Source organism: Camelus dromedarius, chromosome 24, assembly GCF_036321535.1.
Source record: "Camelus dromedarius isolate mCamDro1 chromosome 24, mCamDro1.pat, whole genome shotgun sequence".
Lineage (NCBI taxonomy): Eukaryota > Metazoa > Chordata > Mammalia > Artiodactyla > Camelidae > Camelus > Camelus dromedarius.
In genome coordinates, this window is record NC_087459.1 from 22468276 (window position 1) to 22493466 (window position 25191).

Below are 25191 nucleotides of genomic sequence, written 5' to 3' on the forward strand. Positions count from 1 at the left end.
AATTCAGTGGTTTTTAGTATGGTCACAGAATTGGGCAGTCATCACAATCAATTTTAGAACATTTTCATCAATCACTCCCCCCCTCAAAAAAAACCACATAGCCATTAGCAGTCACTTTCCATTTCCCCCAATCCCCTCAGCCCAAGGCATCCACTAATATACTTGCTTTTTCTATGGATTTGCCTATTCTGGACATTTCATATAAATGAACTCATATAAATGTGGTCTTCTGTGACTGGCTTCTTTCACTTAGCATGATATTACCAAGATTCATCTCCATTGTAGCATGTATTAGAACTTCATTCCTTTTTATGACCAAATAATATTTCATTGTAAAGATAGGCCATATTTTACTTATCCATTAATCTGCTGATGGACATCTGGGTTATTATCACTCTACTGGCTACTGTGAACATTCATGCACAAATTTTTGTGTGGCCCTCACTTGATCTTTACATCACTCTGTAGATAACAAAACTCATGCCAAGATGGTAGACAGGAATTTTGCATACAGCTTTTAGATTTCTGAGCCCATTGCTTTTTCCAATCTATGTTCCTATGGTTGAAAGAATTGTTTTGACAGAACCTGGTGTGGATATGACTGTAGGAAGGAACCATGAATATGGACGGTTGTTTTTCAGTTGTGAAATTACAGCCCTCTCCCCAGCGTCTCCTCCTTCTTTCTTGGCCCTTTTCTCCTTTTGTAGTATTCTCTTTTTTCAAGTATCAGTTCCCCGCCCCTGTGTTGGGGACAGAATCTACTATCACCCATTTACACTTTGGTGTGCAATGTAATGTTGTGGGAATTTGATATTTGCATTTTGTAGTCATCTAACGAGATGAAAGCTCCTCTGCCAGCGGCAATCACAGGGGTAGTATTTGAAGCAGGGACAAGCAGAGCGGGGATTTCTTGGAAAAGCTCGTTCTCTCGTCCTGTCTCAGGGTTTCAAGGATGAAGGCCACCCACGTTGGGAGTTGGGGCGGCGTGGACCGCCACCTGCGCGGGGCTCCCCTCCAGGTAGGTCACGCGCACCGTTGCTCGGCAACAACCGGCTCAGAGAGGTGGCGTCCCCGGAACCCCGCAGGGAGCGCGCACACGCTAGGCCGCAGGGCCGCCCGCGCGGCCGTGACGTCAGGCCCACCCCGCCCCTCGGCTCCTGCCGGACCCGGCGCGAGGCCGAGCCCCGCCCCTCTCGGAGGGCAGCCACCGGAACCCACGAATCAGAGAGCCTGACACATCGCCCGGGCCGGGCGCAGAGTAGCCAATCGCTGTACGCGTGTGATCCCGCGCCCGCCCCAGAGGCTGGCTGCAGGCGCTGAGGCGGCGACCGCGGGAGTCGCTGCTGAGGCGACCGCGGGCGCGTGTCGCGTCGGCGCTGTCCGCGGGGCCGGGCCGGGCTGGCAGCAGCTGGCTCCTGGCGCTGAGGGCAGGCTCCCGGGGCGGGCGGAATGGCCCCCACCTAGGGCAGTGGGAGAAGCGGCTGAGCCCAGGATGCCGGGAAGGCGGCGCGGCGGTTCCTCACTCATCCCAGGTAAGGGGGACGCCGCGCTCGCTACAGCTCCGCTCGGAGCGCCGCCCTCGCCCCGCTGTCCTCCCGCCGCCGCCTACCTGGCTCCGACTCCGGGCCGCCTCTGTCCTGGCATCCCTGGGCCGCAGTCGCCTCCGGCCCGCACATCTCCCCTCTGCTCCCGGGCAGTTGTCCAGCCCCGCCCCCCGAGCGCGGAGCCCCACGTACTGGCCGGGCCCGGCTTCTGCACCCGCACCCCTGTCCCCAGCGCTGGCGTTTCCCGGTCTCGGGCTTCCCCGTGGCCCGGATTGCCCCCGTCGTGGTAGCTTTCCCGCCCTCTCCCTTCCCTTCCCTTCCCCTCCCCTCCTCCTCCTCCTCTTTCGCGGGGCCGGCACCGTTTCCAAGCCCTTGCAGTCTGTCGAGGCGCCTTCCGGGGATGAGACACCTCAGTCCCCCCGGGATCGGACTTTGGCCATCAACTCTACCTCGGCTTCATTTCGGGCTCACCCCAACCATGCCCCTTACACCGTATCCTCTCTACATTTCACTCGCGCCCTCCCACCCCCATCCCATGTGTCCCTGGGTTTTGCTCTTTTGCTCCCAGATGCCTTCCTTTCCCATCTCGCCTCTTTTCCCTTCACTTTCATCAACCATCGTCCCTAAAACTGTATCTTTACACTTAAACCTTCAGACCCGCCTACTCTCCTGATTGCCAGATCTGTAGTTTTAACATCTGAATTCGTCGTTAAATGAGCTGCACCCATAACACGTGAAGTGTCTTGCCCAGAGGCTGGCACACAGTGGGCCTGGCACATGGCAGATGTTTAGGCGTGTTGCCACCTTCCTCCTTCCAGGCCTTTGTACTCTTCAGATGTGGCAAGAGGTCCAGTATCCAAAGGGAGTTGACGTGCTACCAGAAGAGTGGTATAGGAGATGGCAGGATGAATTAGTGAGCTCCCAATGTGATAAGGAGATTAAATTGTCAGTTATTTACTCACTGCATTCATCCCGAAGAACTGAATTCTGCTATCTTTGTGTCCTGTTTTGTTTTATATTAATTGGCTTTGTAAAGGATTCTTAACGATCTTTGCAATATAATTGTTCCCTTAATTCCCCCTCTCCATCTTCAGTGTTTGTTGAACCTTCATTTTTAGGAAATACCTCTACCTCCTAGTTGAAATAGCATTGTATATAAGAGGTGTTTCATGTGTTTATCTCCCACCTGGATAGTCCAGTCCTCTAGTGTATTTTCATCTTTTGAGAGCCTGGAAGAATCAGATACAGATTTCTTGGAATCAGCTGTTGAAGGGATTAGAAATGCTTAGGACTGAAAGTTCTGATGAGTTCTCTAAAAGTGAAAGAGGAATTCTCTTTCACCCGCCTTTGTCTTTCTGGCTATCAGGGAAAGTAACTATAGTCAGTTTTTTAGAAGAGTAAAATAAGTTTGACTTTTAAAAATTATAAAAGCGATGTTACTGGCCTGAAGCCATTATTGCCACATTTGCTCAGATGGTTTCCAAGCCTGGATGAATCAAACAGTTGGCTTTTTCTGCTCCTGGGATCTCCAGAGCAGGCTGGAGGAAATCATGTAACCGAGCTGCTGGTCCTGTTCTAAACTTTTGGATTCCAACTTTACTCACACTGTCTGGAGACACTTTGACCTACCCCCTCGGTGTCTCTTGTGTACCCAAACCTAAATGGCTGTTTATAGATTTTTACCATTTTCCTCTCTTTGTCCTACTCGTGACTTATATACTTTGCTAATTTTGCCTCCTGCTTCACAGAATTGGTGGTCATCAGCCGTGCACTCTTAAGGGACTGTCATTTTTCTGTGTGCTTGTACCTATCTGATTTCTATTCTCCTTTCTTTTTATCAGAGAAAGAGGGTCCTCCTTTCTAAGGCTAACATCTCTGATATTCTATTTTCTCATTTTTCTCCCCCTCATCCTGCACACATGCTCATGTTTTCACCATCCAAAACAAACAAAAACAAAAACCTTCCCTTAATGCTTCCCTCTTTCCCCCCTCAGATTAATGTGGTATTCATTAGGATTTCATTTTCTCTTCTTTACTCTGTCCTCTAGCTTCCTGGGGTGATTACACTTCCCTTCATGGCTTCAAGAAGCACCTGTATATTTATGGTTTTCAAAGATGTGTTTTCAGTTCCCATTTTTCTTGAACTTCAGGTGTTTCTTATTTTCATCTGCCTTTTAGATAACTATACTTGGACACTTGGTACTTCAAACTTGATTATTTTTTTTCTTTCTCTTTTCTCTACTTACTCAGCTGCCTCAAGCACATCCATCCAAGCCCTACTTTAAAACCACCTGGGGAGCTTTAACCACAGAAATTCTGATTCAGTTGGTCTGGTGTGAGGCCAGACCTTTTCATTTAAAAAATACTTCTCATGTCGCAGTGATATGCAGCTCAGGCTGAGAACTGGGCTGAGAGCTGGAAGAGGGAGTGGGAACCCTGAGGAACTATGTATAGCATTTAACTCATTCTTTAAAAATCAGCATAAATGGCACTTTTTTTGGCATGGTTAGTTGCTTACTTTCCTGATACTTTGTACATGTACCTATTACACTTATCACATTTTATTTAACTTATTTCTCACGACTCATGACTAAGAGTTGCTCGAGGTCTGGGATTATGCCTAAAGGTAAACTGCTGTTTCTCACACTATTCACAACACTTCTGCCACCAAATATGTAGGTTTTCCCCTCATATTAAACAGTTCCGCAACTCTCCGGACAACTGGGTGTTCTACAATTTAACTTAATTATTACACTAACTGCTTGGAGTTAGTGCAGACCCCACAGATTAGGGACTCAGTCTCACAAGACTCCGCCTGACTTCAGACACCAATCACAAGTCCCAGGTTGTGACCTGGACTTCTGACCAATTGGCTATAAATTGGGGCTTCCCACAACTCCCTCTTCAGGTCAGTAATTTGCTAGAATAGCTCACAGAACTCAGCAAAGCTCTTTACTTACCATTACCCATTTATTATAAAGGCTATAACTCAAAAACAACCAAATGGAAGAGATGCATAGGGCAAGGTATGTGGGAAGGGGCATGAATCTTCCCTGAGTTTCCATGCCTTCTCTGGGCTCACCATCCTCCCAGCACCTCAGTGTGTTCACCAACCTGGAAGCTCTCTGAACCCCTTTATTTAGGGTTTTTATGGAGGCTTCATTACAGAGGCACACTTGATTAAATCACTGGCCGCTGGTGATTACCTCAATCTATAGCTTCTTTCCCCTTCCTAGAGGTCAGAGGTTGGTTCCTCTGGCAACCAGCCCCCAACTTCCCAGACATGGTTGAAAGGGCCTTATTATAAATAACAAAGGATGTTCCACTCACCCCTATCAAGAAATTCCAAGGGTTTTAGGAGCTCTGTGCCAGGATCCAGGGATGAATATACTATTCTATAATAATTCTTATAATATCACAATGTCTTATTTATTTTTTCGTCACTGCCTTGCACAGTACTTGGTATATTTTAGAAACCTGATAAAAATTGATTAAGTAAATCGGTTGGTAAATAATGTAAAACAGATCTTGAATTCACAGTTTTGCAAGCTGACCAGCTGTTTCTCTTTTGCTGCTTAATAGGTCGCTAGTCATACTTGCACAGTCATTCTTCTTTTAAACACACACACAGTCTTTATAAATTAGAGTGGATTAATAGAAATATTATTTCTTTTTATGCTTTGGCTTTTAAGATAGTTTAGCTATGACAATATTAAAAAAATTTTTTTGAAGTATAGTTGATTTACAATGTTGTTATTTTCTGGTGTACAGCATAGTGATTCAGTTGTACATATATGTATATTCCCTATTCCTTTTCATTATAGGTTATTACAAGATATTAAATGTAGTTCCCTGTGCTATGGAGTAGGACCTTGCTGTTTATCTATTTTATATATGGTAGTTTGTGTCTGATAATCTCAAACTCCTAATTTATCCCTCCCTGAACCTTTCCCCTTTGGTAACTGTAAGTTTATTTTTTGTGTCTGTCTTTCTATTTTGTACAATAGGGTTATAGAAGTTCATTCCGACTTCCTTTTTAGCAGATACTGTTTAAAATAGATCTTATTTCATATGATTGAGGCACATATATCTTGTATCTTTTAAAAATAAATAACTCTAATTTTAGGCTTATAAGCTTTGGAATCTTTAACTAGAACAAACACTGTCAAACTGATTAAAAAATCGTGAACAGTGGTAGAACTATTTTTTTTAATGGCAATTATGGGAATTGAACCCAGAACCTCATGCATGCTTAGCATGTGCTCTACCACTGTGCTCCCCACCCCCATCCCCAAACTATTACTTTTGAACTAAGAGAATTAAGGAAGAGGGGAATATGTGAATATCTTATTCACATCTACCTATGTGAATCGCATTGGTGATAGGGAGGGGTAATTCTCAAATATTTAATTACTGTTATAGGAAAAACCAGTAATTGTTCATATGTTGATATCAACATATTTTATAATTCCTCACAGCTAAGATATAAACTGTGGAGTTGTTTGCCTTTTGTTGTTGTTGTTGTTTTTTAGTGTTCTTAAGATTTTGTTAGCTATTTCTCTTTATAGAATTTGTGGTTGACAGTTTTTTTACTTTCAGCGTTTGAAAAATGTGCCACTTCCTTCAGACCTCCATGATTTCAGATGAGATTTCCTTATAAGTAATGTATCGTTTCTCCCTGGCTGCTTTAAAGGCTTTTTCTTTGTCTTCAGTCTTAATAAATTTGATTATGATGTCTTGGCATGGATTTCTTTGGGTATATCCTATTTGGAATTCTGTTAGCTTCTTGAATTGTAGGTTAATGTCATTTGCCAAATTTGGGATTTTTTCAGCTGTTTCTTAGAATAACTTTTCAGCTCCACTTTTTTTCTCTTTTCTTTCTGTGACTCTGATGATACAGAATGTTAGGTCTTTTGTTATTGTCCTATAGGCATAAGGCTTTTTTTTTGTTTGTTTTTTCTTTAAGATAGCTTTTTTCTCTTGTTCAGATTGGGTAGTTCACATTGTTGTGCTTTCATTTTCAGGTTCACTCATTCTTCTGTCAAAATCATTCTGCTCTTGAGCCCATCCAGTGAGCTTTTGTTTTGTCACTATATTTTTCAGTTCTGTAACTTCCATTTGGTTTTTTCTGTATCTTCTCTTCCTTTGGTAAGATTTTCTGTTTTGTCATTTGTTTCAAGAGTATATCTCATTGCTCATTAAAGCATGATGGCTGCTTTAAAATTTTCATCAGATAATTTGAACATCTGATTCATCTTGGTTTTACCATATGTTAATTGTCTTCATTCATTCAGGTTGTGATTTTCCTGGTTCTTAGTATGATTAGTGACTTTTGATTGTATCCTGGACATTTTTTGATATTTTGTTAGGAGACTCTGGATCCTATTTAAATCTTTTATAGGTTAAGGAAATTAAGAATTATAAACTTCCAGTTATAAAATAAATAAATCATGGAGGTATAATGTACAGCATAGGGAATATAGTCAATAATATTGTAATAACTTTGTATGGTGACAGTTGGTGACTAGACTTATGGTGGTGATCATTTTGTAATGTATAAAAATATCAAATCACTATTGTATGCCTGAAATTAATATCATATTGTAAGTCAATTATACTTTAATTTAAAAAAAACTATTTTAGTTGGCAGTCACCCTAAGAAATTTAGTGTGTAGGTCCCAGCCTGCTTTCTTTTTTTTTGGTAGCAGCTTTATTGAGCTATAATTTACATTCACTCATTTAAGGTGTAAATTTTTTTTTTTAGTATATTTATTGTGTATTTATATTTGTGTAACCCTTACTACAGTCAATTTTAGAACATTTTCAAGAAACTGCACACTCCTTACCTGTCACCCCCAGCTCTCCCACTTGTCATCCCCTCCATCCCTAGACAACTGCTAATCTGTTTTTTCTCTCTATAGGTTTGCCTATTCTGGACATTTCATGTAAATGTAATTGAAAAAGAAATAGTCCTTTGTTACTGGTTTCTTTCACTTAGCATGTTTTCAGGGTTCTTCCATGTTGTCGACTGTATCAGTATTTTGTGTCTTTTTCTTGCAGAATAATATTCTGTTTTGTGCATAGACATTACTTATGTATTAATCAGTTGGTGGATGTTTGGGTTGTTTGTACTTTTTGGCTGTTAATGAATAATGCTGTTGTGAACATTTGTATACAAGTTTTTGCATGGACATGTTTCATTTTTCTTGGATATATACCTAGGAGTGGAATTTCTGGGTCATATGATAACTAGAAGTCTAGATCTAACATTTTGAGGAACTGCCAGACTGTTTTCCAAGATGGCTGCTCTATTTTACTTTTCTTTTTTTTTTTTTTCAATTGAAGTATAGTTGGTTTACAATGTTATTAATTTCTGGTGTACAGTACAGTGATTCAGTTATACATACATATATATATTCCTTTTCATATTTATTTTACACTTTGTCAACAATGTTTGAGGATTCCAATTTTTCTACCTTCTTGCTGACACTTGTTATTATCTGACCTTCAGATTCTAGCCATCCTAATGAGGGTGAAGTAGTATCTTATTGTAGTTTTGATTGCATTTCCCTGATGGCTAATGATGTTGAGCATTTTTTCATGTGCTTTTTGGCTATTTGTATATCTTTGGAGAAACCTTATTCCTTTTCCCATTTTTAAATTGAATTATTTGTCTTCCTGTTGTTGAGTTGTAAGATTTCTTTGTATATTCTGGATATTAGACCCTACTCAGGTACAATTTGCAGCTATAAATCTCCCATTCTGTAGATATCTTTTCACTTTCTTGATGGCACAAAGATTTTTAATTTTGATGAAGTCCAATTTGTCTATTTTTTTCTTTTGTTGCTTGTGCTTTAGGTTTCATATTTAAGAAACTATTGCATGATTCAAGATCATGAAGACTTACTCCTATGTTTTCTCCCATGGGTTTTATAGTTTCAGCTCTTACGTTTAGACCTTTAATCCACTTTTGTAAATTTTGTATATGGTATGAGATAGGGTCCAACTTCATTTTTTGCTGATACTCAGTTGTCTCAGCGCCATATGTTGAAAAACTATTTTTCCCCCTTTAAATTGTCTTGGCACCCTTGTCTAGTTGGAAGTTTGATACGGATTGCATTGAACTTGTAGCTCGGTTTGGGGAATATTGCCATCTTATCAGTATTAGTTTTTCAATTCATGAGCATGTAATATCTTCATTTATTTAGATCTTTAACTTGTTTCAATAGTGTTTTCTAGTTTTCAGCATATAAGTTTTGCCCTTTTATTTTGGTTAAATTTATACCTTAAGGTTTTATTCTTTTGGTGCTTTATAAATGGAATTCTTTTCTTAATTTTGTTTTGGATTGTCACTGATAGTTTATAGAAATACAACTGAATTCTTTATATTAGTCTTGTGTCTTAACACCATACTGAACGCATTTAATAGTCCTGAGAATTTTTTAGAGATTTATTGGGATTTTATATATGCATGCTATATCATTTCTGAAGAATGATAGTCTTACTTCTTCCTTCCAATCCGGATGCTTCTTCATTTATTTTTCTTGCATAATTGCCCTGACTAGAATCTCCTGTATGATACTGAATAGAAATAGTGAGAGTGGACATCCTGTCTTGTTCTTGATCTTAGAGGGAAGCGTTATATATGAAATCAGCTGTGGATTTTCTTAGGTGTCCTTTTTCAGGTTAATGATGTTTTGTTTCTAGTTTATTGATTGTGTTTATCGTGAAGGGATGCTGGATTTTGTCAGATGCTTTTTCAGTGCCTGTTGAAATTATGTGATTTTTGGTCTTTTATTCTATTAATATGTTGTATGATGTTAATTGATTTTCATATATTGAAATAACTTTGCATAGCTGGATGCACCAAACTTGGTCATGGTATGTGTTTATATACGTTGCTGCGTTTGGTTTACTGGTATTTTGTTGAGGATTTTTGCATTTATATAATAAATATTTGTTTGTAGTTTTCTTTTCTTGTATTGTCTTCATCTGGTTTTAGAATCAGGAAAACCAGCTTCATGGAATGAGTTGAAAAGTGTTACCATCTCTTCTGTATTTTGGAAGAATTTGTTAAGGGTTAGTGTTCATTCTTAATGTTTGGTAGGATTCACCAGTGAAGCCATCTGGTCCTGGGCTTTTCTTTATGTAGTAGTTTTTGATTACTAATTCAATTTCTTTACTTGTTATAGCTTTATTCAAATTACTTCTTTTTGCGTTGATTTTAGTAGTTTATGTCTTCTAGGAATTTGTTCATTTTATCTAGGTTTTAAAATTTGTTAGATTACAGTTGTTTATAGTGTTCCCCATAATTCTTTATAATCATTTTTATTTATGTAAAGTTGGTAGTAATTACTGATCTTAGTAATTTGAGTCTTCTCTCTTTTATTCTTGCTCAGTCAAGCTAAATGATTGTCAATTCTGTTGGTCTTTTCAAAAAACCAACTCTTTGTTTTGTTGATTTTCTCTATTTTTTTCTGTACTGTATTTATTTCACTGTAGTCTAATTATTTCCTAATGTCTCCTGGCTTTGGGTTTAGTTCTTCTTTCTCTGAAGTGGACAGTTAGGTTGTTGATTTGATATCTTTTTAATATTAAAAAGTAGACATTTATTAAGAAATTCAGATATAATTGACAGATAGTATTGTGTAAATTTAAGATATATAACATGTTGACTTGATTTCTTTTTTTAAATATAGGTGTTTACAGCTATAAATTTTCCTCATAGCATGACTCCTGCTACTTTGGTTACACCCCATAAGTTTTGTGTTTTTATCTCGAAGTATTTTCTAACTTCCCTTATGATTTCTTCTTTGGCTCATTGGTTGTTTAGGGGAGTAGTGTTTATTTTCACATCTTTAAGAATTCCCAAACTTTTTTCCTGTTATTGTGTTCTAATTTCATTTTGCTGTTGGAGAATATACTTTGTATGATTTCAGTCCTTTAAATTTACTGAGACTTCTTTTATGGCCTGTTTTAGGGAATGTTACATGTGCACTTGAAAACAATGTATAATCTGCTGTTGTTGCTTGGACTGTTTTATAGATGTTTGCTAGATCTAGTTGGTTTGTAGTGTTGTTCAAGTCTTCTGTTTCCTTGCTGACCTTTTATCTGGTTGTTTCATCTGTATTGAAAGCAGAGTATTGAAGTCTCCAACTATTATTGTTCAATTGTCTATTTCTCCTCAGTTCTGTCAGTTGTTCTTATATTTGGGAGTGCTGTTATTAGGTGCATGCATATGTATTTATAATTGTTGTATCTTCTTGAAGAACTTGCCATTTTATAATTATAAAATGTTCCTTGTTTCTAGTAACAAATTTTATCTTATAATGCAGTGTATCTGATTTTAGTGTAACTACTCCAGAGCCTTTTGGTTACTATTTGCATGATGTCATTCCTCTCCTTTTGCTTTCAGCCCATTTAGTCTTTTAATTTAAAGTATGTCTTGTAGAAAACATGTATTAGGATGATGTTTTTCTTTTGGTTGTGGTCCATTCTGCCAGTCCTCACCTCTGGATTGTTTAATCCATTTACATTTAATATAATTTCTAGTATATTAGGATAAATATTTTACATTTTGCTATTTGTTTTCTGTATGTCTTATGACTTTTTTGTTTTTTTCTCCATTACTGCCTTTTTTGTATTAAATATTTTCCAGTATAGATTTTAATTAGCTTGTTATTTCCTTTATCATAATTTTCTTTATTTTCCTGGTAATTACAGTTAATATCTTAGAGCAGTCTATTTTGGATTGATACCAACTTAATTTCAGTAGTATGCAAAAACTTTGTTTTAATGGAGTTCTGTTCATTTCCCCCTTCTTTGTGTTCTTATTGTCATTCAGATTGCATATCTTACATTAAAATCCCATTAACAGTTTTATAATTATTGCTCTATGAAGTTGTCTTTTAATTCAGATAGGAAAAGAGGTACAAATAAAATCTGTTTATACTGGCTTTTTGGGTAGTTTATTGGTGCTGTTTATTTCTTCATGTGGATTTGGGTTACTGTCTAATGTCTTCATTTCAGCATTAAAGACCCTTTATTTCTTGTGCAGCAGCCCTTCCAGTGATGAATTCTCAAGTTTTGTTTACTGGGGATGTCTTAATTTCTCCTTCATCTTTTGAAGCTTTTGAAGGATAGTTTTGCTGCATATAGAATTTTTGATTGATAGTCTTTTCTTTTATTACTGTGAATATGTCATCCTACTGTGTCTGGCCTCAGTGATTTTGGTAAGTCAGCTGCTGGTGCATGAAGAGAGCCACCACACACACACTTATTAAAGATTTTATATATGATGAGTCACTTTTTTCTTGGTACCTTTAAAATCCTCTCTTTGGCTTCTGACAGTTTGATTATAATGTGTCTAGCTATACATCTCTCTGATTTTACCTTACTTGATATTTATCTAGTTCCTTGGATGTTTAGATTAATGTATTTCATTGAATTCAGGATGTTTCCAGCCCTTATTTATATAAATCTAATTTTTTCCCTGTATTTGTCTCCTCCTGTATTTGTGTATGCCTTCTAGATTCCTAAAGATATATTGGAGCTTTTCTAAACCCTCTATATACCTTGTATTCTGCATATTTTGGTGTGCTTGATGATATCCCATAGATCTGAGGCTGAGTTCATTTTTGTTCATTCTTTTTTCTTTCTAATTCTTCAGACTGGAAAATCAGTCTGTCTTTAAGTTTGCAGATTCTTCTAGTAGCTTAAGTCTGCTGTTGAGCTGCTCTAGTGAAGTTTTTATTTTAATTATTGTACTTTTCAACTCTAGAATTCCTATTTAGTTCTTTTTTTAAAAAAATAATTTTTCTCTATTGATATTCCCTATTTGGTGAGAAATCATTCTCATAATTCCTTTTAATTCTTTAGACATGGTTTCCTTTAGTCCTTTGAGCATATTTACAATAGCTGATTTAAAGTCTCTGTCTAGTAAGTCCAACATCTTGTCTTCTTCAGGGATAGTTTCTGTTGACTACTTTCCCCCCCCCCCCCCCCCCGTGTATGTACTCTCTTGTTTCTTTGTGTGTCTCATAGTTTTTGTTGAAAAATGAACATTTTGAATAATATAATGTAGCTATTCTGGATGTCTCCCTCTCTCCCAGTGTTTGTTGTTGTTGCTGCTTGTTTTATTACTTTTTTGGACTAATTCTGTAGTATGTACTCTTTGTTCTGTGTAGCTGCTGAAGTCTCTGCTTGGTTAGCTTAGTGGTTAGCTAATGATTGGACAGATTTCCTTAAATGTTTTAAATCTATAAGTCTCCCAGCCTTGTTGAGGTGCTGTGTGTGTGTGTGTGTGTGTGTGTGTGTGGTGGCTCTCTTCATGCACTAGCAGTTTACACTGTGCCTTAGCCTTTACTTCCTGCTTGTATAGAACATCAAGGTCAGCCAAAAGTGAGAGAATAGGAGCTTCCTAGGTCTTTCCTGGGCTTGTGCATGCCTTCTAGATTCCTAAGGATATGTTGGAGCTTTTCTAAACCCTCTATATACCTCTCATTCCTCAGTTTTATCTTTTAAGTTTTTGGATCAATGTATTGTTTGCCCCAGCTATTACTGCCACTGCAGATAGCTGTGGCATGAAAAAAATGATTATTTTAATAAATGCCTGAGGATAGAATTGTTCACATTGAGGGTGCTCTGATTCATGCCCAGTAAAGATAAGCCCTGAAAATGGCGCTTTTCCAGTGAGCTGCTAAACAGGTTAAATAGTGACAGTTCTTTGGAGATGTAGTTTTGTGGGGAGCACCTAACCTCTTCTGCTCCCTGAAGTAGCTACTCGGTGGCTGTTACTTACAGCTACCACGTTTGCAGATTGTTGGTTTCCAAGGCTTCTATGGAGCTGGGGAGAGGGAAATACGGCAAACTGAAATGCCGTAAAGCTTGCTCTGCTTACTGTAAGTCAGCTGTTTTTCATGAATAAATGTTCCTTGGATTGTTGCAAACCTTTGGTTAATTTTCAGATTTCTGAAAAAGTTGACTTTTGCTAGTGTTCTCATTATTTTTATGGAAGAATCAGACTTTTAGAGGTCCTTACTCTTCCATGCTGGATGTGCTTCCTCCACTCTTTGTTACAGTTATGTAATAGAAGAGTTTCATGCATTAGATTTTAGCACTTTTTTAGGTTACTGACAGCTTCAAGGTTATACATTTCTGTTTTTCCAGTTTTCTTTGCTGCTGTTCTACCGTCTGGTTAAGCTGATTATTTAATATTTTCTGAATATGTGCTATCCTCTTCCACATTGAGGGTTCTTGTTTTCTTACTTTCTCTGCTCAAAACACTCTTCTCTCACTCCCACAGTGGGAGTCCTGCTTATCTTCTAAGATTCATTTTGTAATTTTCTTTGTATAGCCTTTTATGAGCCCATGGATGTGATCCTTTCTTGAGAAACTTGTATTCTTTTTTCATACTTTTGTATGATCTTCTCATAATTTCATCATGTAGTATATAGTTTCTTGTCTTTTCTCCCTGCTAAGTTGCTAGCTCTTTGACGGCAAATGATGAATCATACTCATTTATATGCTCAGTAAACATTTGTTTAATTGAAGTGTAGGAGTAAGGTTTCACAGCAAGAATTCTCCACATTTTAGGTATTTGTTACTAGGAATTGCATTTTATTCATTTACCATTGATCTGAAGGAAAATGTCTACCCTGGAAAAATAAAATAACAATATATGGTTGTACACACTCTATACTACATAATCCTTGGTAAGGTACAGGAAGATAAAACTGTAAAGGCAAAGTTCTGTTTTTCCCATAGAGATTGTTATAGTAGTGGTTTCTGATCATAGACTTGATGCCTAGCTTTTTATAGAGATGATCACAGAATTCCAGCTCTGAGTAACTGTGTTAGAGACATAACTTCTCATGACAGAAGCTTATTTACATTGGAGAGTGACTGTGCTAAAGCAAAGCTAAACTGATTAAAAAAAAAAAAAACACCACAGGAAAGATAGAGCTACTTGACATGCTAGTTTCTAGCCTCCATTTATGTCTGTTGTCTTTTAGGACCAGATCTAGCTCTCCATTCTTAATCCCATTTAGGTGAAATCAGCAGGAACTTGCAGAAAGTGTGCAGAAATACATGCTGCTTATTTATGCAAATAAAGCAGAAAGCATACATGGATTTAGAGTTTTCTATCATTCTGATTTGATGTAAGATGATTGAAATTGGATAATTCAAAAGCTAGGTACATTTTTAAAACCGTATGCTAACAAAAGACTTGTAACAGTGTCAGTCTTAAATTCACTTCATTTGCAACATCTGTGTTTCATACGTAGCTTTTTGTTCATACCAAGCCAAATGTCTGCGAAGCACCATGAGGTAGCCCTCATAGTTTTAGTCAGACCTGGGTTCCAACTTGGTTAACAATTTGCCAAATATCAATGCCTTTAATGAGTTACTTGGTTTTTTCTGAGCTTCAGTTTCCTCACATGTAAAATGATTCTAGGACAGAAATGTTACTTTACCTTTTGATTTGTTGCAGTGAGTCTAAGTACGAAAAAATGAGATTCTGATTTATTCATCGATGAGAATATGAAATGATAGAGACAGATGAAATAGACTGATCAATAAAGAAAGTAGGTTTAGAAGAGCAAGGATCAGAGGGGGAAAAAACAAGAGGTGAACTTTGTACTTTAGTTTTTCTGAATATAGTCAAACCATATTTTAACACAGGATTCAGGAGGAAAGACAGTATTCTAATAGGAAAGTGTTCACTGTCTGGAGATTTAGTGAGAATGAAAGTTTTAGTGGGATCACTCAATTTGTGCACTGAGTATACATACAGCATTTTATGTTATATGCTAAGGGGAAAACTGAAAAAAATAAAGTATAGTCACTACCTTCCAAGAATTCACAACTAATCACACTTACAGAATCTAGTTACATTAACTTATTGGAATCAAGAATCCATTAACTCATTCAAAAGTCCCTACTTTCATGGGGGCAGGGTAATAGCTCAGTAGTAGAGCTCATGCTTAGCATGCACGTGGTCCTGGGTTCTATCCCCTCTGTTAAAAAAAAAAAAAAAAAAAAAAAAAAAGCTCCTACTTTCAAAGCACTTACAACCTACTGAAAAAAAAGGCAAATTGTATAAGGAGAAATATGATATGGGTTAAGTGCAAGGGCGCTAGGAAGGACAGCTGTGTCGTACAAGGCAGAGAGCTGTCAGGAAAGCTTCCTAGAGGAAATAGTATTGAAACAATATTGAAGGGTGAGTGGGAGTTACGAGTAAGAGGTGCTGCAGGTTGTTCAAGCTAGAAGCAGCGTTGAGTGAGAGTGCAGGAGAGGGGTGCTGGGGATGGGAAGTGATTAAAGAAGAGGCTGAGGGGCAGGCAGGGGCTGGATCATGAAGGGCCTTACATGTTATGGTGAGGATTTTTTTTCTGAAAGAAGTAGAAAGTCATTGAAGGGTTTTAAGCGGAGAGTGTCATAAGTATGTTTACATTTTAGAAAGATCACTCCTGAAACAGGATAGTGAATGAACTGATTAAAGGAAGTCAGAGAGTATCAGTCAGGAGGTTGTGGAGTTATTCTGGAGAATAAGATGAGGGTGAGGATTAGAGCCATACCAGCAGGGGAAGAAAAGGGAGGAGAATAGATTTAAGAGGTAGGAAGGAGGAAGAATTGACAGGACTCTACTGGTTACCAATGGAGAGGTTAAGGGAGAAACCACATAAAGGCTCCCAGATTTTTAGCTTGGGCATTTGGGAGGAAGTGGTTCATTTACCAGTAGAGGAAACTGAAGAGGTGAATCGATTTTCTATGAAAGATTTGTTCCATTTGATGTTACTTGAATTTGACATGTCCAGCGGAACATCCAGATAGAGTTTGTCCCTTGGCCTTTGAATGATGAGGTCTTGGGATTTGGCATAGAAGTTTTGGTTGCAGATAGATTTGTGAGGCATCGGAATATGAATAGAGGGTGGCCATAGATGAAGCAGGGTGAGTGCGGAAGTGTGGATAAGGGAACCCAGTACCACAAATTAAATAATATTTTGTGACTATTTTGTGATGTTTGCTTTTGATGCATTTTAAATTTGTATACATAGTTGAGGCTATTTTTTTTCTAGGTCTTCTATTTTGTTCCAGTGATTACTATTAGTATCATAACAGTTAAAATACTTTTGTTGATACCTTACTATCCTATGGCTCTTTCCAAAGTCTTGGAAAAACTATTTTTCCCATCTGCAATGAATTTTGTAGATTCAGTTAAAAAAAATCCTGTTGGGATAATGATTGGGACTGTAGAATTTTTTCATGGCTTCTAGATTACTTTGTTCTTATTTGTGTGTAGTTCCTTGTTTCATTTTTGATATTATTTGTTGAGCATTTGCTTTGTTTCAGATCATTCTGTGGGTATTTTAAGGAGATTTAAGAGAGATTTCATTAGGTGCTTATTCATCTGTAAATTCCTTAGTGTATTTTATCTGATAATAAAGACCCACTGCATAGATGATGAATGTGTTTTAATTTGTGCTTTAAAGAAGCTTATAGTTTAGTGGGGTAAGCTAACCACAGTACAGTGCATGAGCGTGCAAACCAGTGTGTTTTTGCCAAGTGCTTGAAGTTACAGAAGAGGGAACAATTGATTTTGTGGGGAGGGATTTGGGAATAGAGCACTGAGGAGGCCTGTAAGAAAAAGAGAAAGGGTTCTGGCACAAGAGGCGGCAGCATAAGCAGAGGCCAGGTGTGGAGGTACCTGGTGCAGATGTGGGGTGATCCTGCAGGGGACCAGCTTCATGGAAGGAGTGCCAAGCAAGAGGTGAGGTTGCAGGATGAGCAACAGCCAGTGTCTGACAGTTGCCACAGGCCTGTGAGCTTTAGAAGTCCTTGAGCATGTTATCCACTTGATTGTCACAGCAGCACTGTGAAAGAGAACTTGGTGTTCCTTTATCTTTTGCATTTTCTCTCCAGTCTTACATCTGATAATTTCTACTCTAATTACATGTGGAAAAGAGTTTGATTATCACTATCCCTCTTTTATGAATGAGGGAATCAATGCTCAGTGATTTTATCTAGTTCTATATGGCTAAGAAAAAACGGATTTCAGAGGAGAGCCCAGGTCTTCTAATATATCAGGCTGCTTTTACATTATTTCAATGCCATCTTATTTTCTCCTTTTCCTATTCTAGTTACTTTTAATCCTAAAAGTTAGGAGGTTGGTAGAAAAATTGTATAATTGAATTACTGAATGAGAGTATATAATTTGAGCAAATTTTTTTTTCTTTTCTTTGTGTTCCGTCTCGTGGATGATGTAAAGAGAAGATAAACATGAGTGAAGAACATGAGTGAAGAATCTAGTATAGGAATGTTTAGCCTACAGTGGCCCTCTGATTTATAGATCCAAGAAGGTTAGAACTCGGTAACTTAAACTTTTTATTTTGTTTTATTTCATTTAAGTCTTTATTATGAAAGTTTTCAAACATATGCAAAAATAGAAAATCATATTGAACCCTCAAGTGCCCATCACTCAGCTTCGACAGTTATTAACTCATAGTCATCTGCTTTCATATATAATCCCCTCTCCCCCCACACACACACATCTGCCCTCAGATACTTTTGAAGCATTTCCCAGACATCACTTCATTTAACTTGAACTTTTTAAAATGTTATGCTTGAGTTTAACTTGTGCTCTTGTCCCTATTTGTGTCCTAAGCATTAGGTCCAGTTCTCAGTTTTTGACCAGCTCTTTTCCCTCTTGACCATGGGGTTGATTGAAAACAAAATTCCAGTACAGTGCTCCTTTATGCAGACGGGTCCCAGCAGACTCCCAAAGATTGTCAGCTATGTATACCATATTCTTCTTACCATTTGTTGTCAGTGGTTTTAGTGCCAGCCCCCAGTGTGTGGCTAGAAAAAAGTATTCCCATGTTGGTACTCTGACCATGAGCTGACGTAAGGATTGGCTTTGCAACACTGGGCTTATTTGAAGTTTCTGCCGAATGGCAAAACTGTCGTTCAGATTAACCCCTGGACACTTATTAGCAAAATTGTCATTCAAAATAACCCCTGGACATTTATTAATTGAAAGTTCAAGCACATGTCACAATTTTTTTTCCTTTCGCTAAAAAGCTAGAAGTCAGGAGAAACCAGCTATAGACTGGCCTTTTGACAGAAGTCAAGGTGGTATTGGCTGTCGCTGTTTGCCACAGTGGTTTGCATGAATAAGCATGTTAATAATGATTAACAAAGGAAAAATAGTTTTTAGGGGATTGTTACATTCCTATAATTTATCTTTTGCTGGAAAATTTATCCAGCATCTCTTTGGATCTAGCAATCTAGCACTGTCCTGATTATAAAAGCAGGGTGACGAATGTGCTCATGAGTGCACGTGCCAGGGCCTGTTCATGTGCACTGGCATGGCCTGCTGACTGCCAGCTTCTGTACCCCTGCTTTTTCTGAATGACACTGTTTTTGATTAGAAATCTTTATGTAGTTTGCAAAGATCTATGTATGGAAGTATAATGTCAGCGTTCTCTTCTTCTCTAGAGCATTATTTCTGGGACGCTTTCATTTAACTTGCTGGGAAAGAGCAGTTTTATTAATGGTAATTTTTCAGATTTCTTTGTTGCAGTGTTTCAATGCTTTTACTTTCTCCTGGAGGTAAAAGTGAATTTTCTAGTGTTCCCTTCTAGCTCAGCCTCAGCTCTGTATATGTCCCAGTTGTGAAAATATTGATACTACTTGTCTGAAAATACAGTGACATGGACTTTAAGGTAATGGAAAGAGGCCTGTGTGTGTGTGTGCACATAAAACCATGCACGTGCACAGTGGTCAGATATATAAAGGTAATGGTCAGACAACTTTTACTGTACTTTCTTCTTAAATTACAGGACTACTTTTTTTCAAGAATTTGAGAAGAATTAGTATCGAGGTATGAGAAGAGACCTCAAGCTCTATGGCATCTCTCTTCTATGAAAGTGTTCTTCCCAGTTTGGTTAGTTTACTGATGCTTTTTGAAGGCTCAGTGTACACTGTGACGTGATGCTCTGTTAAGCATGCTGTGATCGGCGACAGGATGTAGACAAGGTCTCTGAGCTTCAGGAGCTTAAAATCTTTTGGAGTAAGTAAAATATATGCAATAAAGTGAAAAGTGACCTTTGAAGAAGAGGTAAGATTTAGAGAGTTGATGAGGAGCGTATGCTACTTGGGCCTCAGTTTGTGTGTCTATAAAATGAAAGCTTTGGACCAAATGACCTAAAGGTCCCTTTTAGCCCTCATGCTAAATGATTCTGTGATTCTCCAAGTTAGGAAACATCTAAAGACAGTAAATTAGGCTTCATAAATTTAGTGAAAAGTAATTAGAATGTTTCTGGGGAAGCCCAAATCCCCTTCTTTCCCTCTTCAGTATCTTTTGCAAGGCTTTTGACTATCGTCTTACTTGCTTTCAGACATCTTGGAGGAAGATAGAACATACTTTTCTCCCCTAGGTGTGTTGGAGGAGACAGTGTTTAATTTAAAATACAATGGAAATGAAGCCTTGAAAAAAAATCACCCCAAATTGTGTTAATTGACACATCTATTAAGTATGTTGAGACACATAGGGGTTTCTTTTCCCCTAAGTTGTCCCTTAGTAAAGAGGGATTTGCCTTCATTTGAGTCCTTATTAAACCTTTGATGTTAAGAGGTACATTCTCAGTTATTTTGCTTTGAACAGCCGACTGTTTTGGGATGTTTTGGGATGAAGCTTGACTTCAGTCAGTGCTACTTTTGATGACAGAATCAGTAGAAAAGAGATAGAGAAATTTAACACAGATTTAGTATTGGATATCGTAAAAACAAGCCTTTTCAAGACCATTTTGAAAAATAATACCAAGCTTTTGGCAGAGGAATGACATGTTCTGACTTAAATTTTAAAACGATGGTTTTGGCTGTTGAGTTGTGAATAGACTCTAGAAGGCAGGTATAGAAGAAAAGATAACCTTTCGGTAATCCTGATGAGAAAATCTGTTGGTGCTAATGAAAGTGTTGAAAAGTGGTCGGATTCTGATTGTATTTTGAAGGATGAGCCGATAGAATTTTTGTCACATTTGGATGTAGGATATGAGAAAGAGATAAATTAAATATGTGTTAAATGCTTTAAAATCAAGCACATCCCTCTTTTAAAAATTCAGTGTAAGAAAATAATCATGTGTGTAATGATGTTTGTACATCTGAGACTATTTATCACAATGTTGTTTATAGTCATAAAAATTTAAAAACAAGTAAATAATAGTATAGAATGGGCCAAATAAACATTGGCAGATCCTTTCACTAAAGTTTTATGCAGTCATTAAAACGATTTACAAGTATGTTTCTAAACAAGGAAGTATGCTAATAATATATTTCCAGTTTTTGTCTTTTTATATACTTTACTAGGAATTCGGGGTATGTTAATAGGAAGTTATCAGATACTGTTGGTTGCTGCTATAGTAACTAAAGTTCTGTCACGTTAACTTTCGGTTGGTGAATTCTATTTTTGTATCTGATACATGCTTGGGAAAGTTTTCAGAGAAGTAGTTATCTTGTTTTTGTATAGTTGAATTCTAGATTGTAACTCAGGTAATTTTTGAAAGAAGTTGAGTCATTTGTCACCTATTGGATTCTGACACGTATCAGACATTGGTAAGTTGCGTGTAATTTAAAATATATATAGTACTACATTTTATCCAAAAGGTTTGCAATTTCAGGGTGAGTTCTTAGCGATCACTGCTGTTTGGGGGAAACGAATGTACTAGAGGAATCATTCTTGTGTAACTATCTAAAATGAAATCAACCATTACAAGAGTTAATTGCATCCCTAAGAGCACTCCTTTTTGCTTCATTGAGTCTACTTTGTTCATATTTAAATGAATTTTTATTTAATTTAAATGTTCATAAAGTGGAAAATATGGAGATTGTTTTTCTAGGATCATTTCTCTGCTTTTCTTGGTAAAACTCATTATTTACTTAATGTATTCCTATCAATAGTGTTTGATCAGAAACATTAATTGGAAGATTTAGAATCACAGACTTTCCTGTTCTTGATCTTTTGTCTTCTCCTTCCCCTGTGTTTTCCCTCAAATTTCTCTTGATTCAAAAAAAAATTTTATTTAAAAAATGATTGTACTTTTTTCTGATGCACAGTTCTATGAATTTTATACATGTATTGATTCATGTAACAGCTGCCACAATCAGAATACAGAATAATTCCATCATCCCAGGAAACTCTGTTGTGTTATATCCCTTTATATGTACAGTCCTCTGGCATCTACTGATCTGTAGTTTTGTCTTTTCCAGAATATTTTATAAATAGAATAATTGTGAGACTGGCTTGTTTCACTCAACATAATGCTTTTGAGATTCATCCAAATTGTGTGTATCAATAACATGTTCCTTTTTACTGCTGGGTAGTATTCCAGCAGTGGATGTACCGCAGTTTATCCACATTTACTCATTGAAGAACATTTGGTTTATTTTCAGTTTTTGGTGATTATGCATAGAGCTGCTATATTAATGTGTAGGTCTTTTGTGAACTTAGGTTTCATTTCTCTAGGATAAATGCTCGGGGACACAATTGTTGGGTTGTATGGTAAGTGTATGTTTACACTGATTAGAATCTACCACTCTTTTTCAGAGTGGTTGTACCGTTGTGCATTCCCAGTACTGTGTGAGAGCCAGAGGCTCCTCATCCTTGTCAGCGCTTGATATTGTCTGTCAGCATTTTTAATTTTAGCCATCCTAATAAAGTAGTTTTTTTTTTAAATAGAATTATTGAAATGTAATCCACATACCATAAATTTTCCCACAATCTGGGTTTAGAACATTTTCATCATCCCCCAAAAAACCACATGGTAGTTACTTCCGTATTCCTTCTCCCCTCAGCCCCAGGCAACTACTGATTTTTCTGTTTCTACAGATTTGCCTATTCTGGACATTTTTAGTAAATGGAATCATGTAATATGTAATCTTTTATGAGTTGCTTCAGTCAATTAGCATAGTGTTTTCAAGGTTCATCCTTATTGTAGCATGTATCAGTACTCCTTTTTATGGCTAAATAATACTCCATTGCATGGATATACCATATATTGTTTACCCGTTTATCAGTTGGTGGAAATTTGGGTTCTTGCTACTTTTTGGCTATGAATTATGATGCCTGAACATTTGTGTACAAGTTTTTGTGTGAACTCATGTTTTCAATTCTCTTGGATGGAATTGCTGGATCATATCATATGGTAATTCTATGCTTAACCTTTTGAGGAACTGCCAAACTGTTTTCTAAAGTGGCTGTGCCATTTTACAGTCCCACTCACCAGCAAGATAGGACGATTTCAGTTTCTCCACATTTTCACCAATACTTGTTATTATCTGTGTTTTTTATTGTAGCCATCTAGTGGGTATGAGGTGGTATCTCATTTTGTTCTTGATTTGCATTTTCCTAAAGACTAACGTTATTGAGCATCTTTTCATGTGCTTATTAACCACTTGTATATCTTCTTTGGGAAAGTGTCTGTTCAGAGCTTTAGCCCATTTTTTTTTATTGTTGAATTGTTAAGTTCTTTATGTGATTCTAGATACAAGTCCCTCATTAGGTATATGATTTGCAAATATTTTCTTCCTCTTTTTGGTTTGTCTATCACTCTTAGGATGGTGTCCTTTGAAGCACAAATACTTTAAATTTTGATGAAGTCCAATCTATCTGTTTTTTCTTTGTCCCTTGTACTTTTGGTGTTGTATCTAAGAAACTGTGGCCTAACACAAGGTCACAAAGATTCACACTTTTTTTTTCTTCAAAGAGTTTTCTAGTTTTAGCTCTTAGATTTAAGTCTCTATCTCATTTTGAGTTAATTTTTGTGAATAGGTATTCAATTTCATTCTTTCACATGTGGATATCCAGTTGTCCCAGCACCATTTGTTGAACAGAGTGCCCTTTCCTCACTCAGTTATCTTGGCATCCTTGTAAAAAATCAGTTGATCATAAATGTAACCGTTTATTTCTGGATTTGCAATTCTATTCATTTGTTTGGCTGTTTTTATGCTAGTATTGCATTTTCTTCATTACTGTTGCTTTGTAGTGAGTTTTGAAATTGGGAATTGTGGATCCTCCAGCATTGTTCTTTTTCAGGATGGTTTTGGCCAGAGTGAGGTTGTATAAACCTAAACAGAATTAAATAACTCCTTGCTTAAAATCTTTAAGTCAGTCACATATGATTGCCTCTATGATAAAATTTTATATCCCTAACCTGTTCCACAACATTTATGATCCGACCCCTGTACATCTTTTCAGTTTCATCTCTCACTTTCCCTCTTGCTCACTGCCTTACCCTGCTCCTTGGAAACTTTCGAATGCCTCTCCATCACAGGACTTTTGCGTATCCATTTACTTTTGCTTAGAATGTTCTTCTCTTCAGTCTTTACCCAATTCCTACTCATCCTTTAGATATTCACCTGAATGTCATTTTTTAAGAAAGACTATTTGTTATTTTACAATTTTTTTTCTTTATAATAAAGTACAGTGCCTGGCATTATAATATGTTTTCCAAAATGTGACTAAAGGAATGAGTACATGAGTAAACAGGAACCAGATTTTGGTTGTTGTATCCTACTGAGACTATCAAAATGTTTTTCTAGGAATGTATTCTTCAGAAAAAGAAAAACCAGTTGTACTGAAGTATATACCATAAAACTTACTTATTGTAAGGGTAACAATTCAGTGATTTTTAGTAGATTTTATAGAATTGTGCAACTATTACAGTATTCTAGTTTTAGAACATTCCCGTCGTGCCTGTTTACCATTAAATTCCTGCTTTCACCTGGTGCTTTCTGTGTCTATAAGTTTGCACATGTGAACATTTCATATGATTGTATGCTGATGTAGCTTCTCAGACACATACACACTTAAAATTGTTTTTAAAAAAGTTGTTTTCACTTTTGAGCATGGCTTTCTAGGGATTTGCCCCCATCTGCACAGGGTAGTGGACACAGGTTCTGCTCAAACATCTTGTACCAGTAAGAGTTGTCCTCTGCCAAAGGATCTGTGTGTGAGTAAGGAGCACAAAGTTCAGGCTATTTTCAAATCTGTCCTGGTGTTTTCTTTCTACTTGTCATGTCTCCTCTTTGCGTACATGCAGCCTCGTGGTTGGCCACAAGATTGCCAATCATGACTACAACCTCAGTCTATTAGAACTATTCATCCTCCTAGCTCACCTGCCTACTGGAACATCACTTACACTGACAGCACAACTGGGCGTGTGTGTTTTGCACCACTCCAGAATGAGTGATCTCCCACTGATCCCAACACAAAGCCTCCAGTCCTCATAGTTTGCCCTGCCTGGCCCTGCCCTGCTGAACCTCTACCTGCTGAGGAGAGGGCTGGAGAGGGATGAGAGTGGTCTCAGACAAGAGTACCAGACTCACTGTTCTTACTCAGCGTTTAGCAGTTTTTTAATAACCTATAACAAAAAATAATATATATAAATGTATGACTGAATCACTTTGCTATACACCAGAAATAACACAACACTGTAAATCAACTATACTTCAATTAAAAAAAATTAGCAATTTTTCACGCATAAATGCTTCTTGAGTTGTATACCTTTTGTCAATTTCTAGAGGACTGAAAGGTTTGTCTTGTCAATTTTGTCCTGTTTTGTAATTGTTTTTTGGGGGAAGAATTGCC

General features: G+C 37.4%; 1 protein-coding gene across 3 annotated transcripts in view; it reads left to right on the top strand.

Annotated features, from left to right (window-relative positions):
• Positions 1–1329: 1329 nt before the first annotated feature.
• TPST1 (tyrosylprotein sulfotransferase 1) overlaps positions 1330–25191 on the top strand; it is a 76037-nt gene continuing 52175 nt past the window's right edge. For all 3 annotated transcript variants that reach the window (XR_004130677.2, XM_031432805.2, XM_031432800.2), the window contains exon 1: positions 1330–1532. The gene's annotated coding sequence lies outside the window, so the exon portion shown is untranslated. The remainder of the gene's footprint in view (positions 1533–25191) is intronic.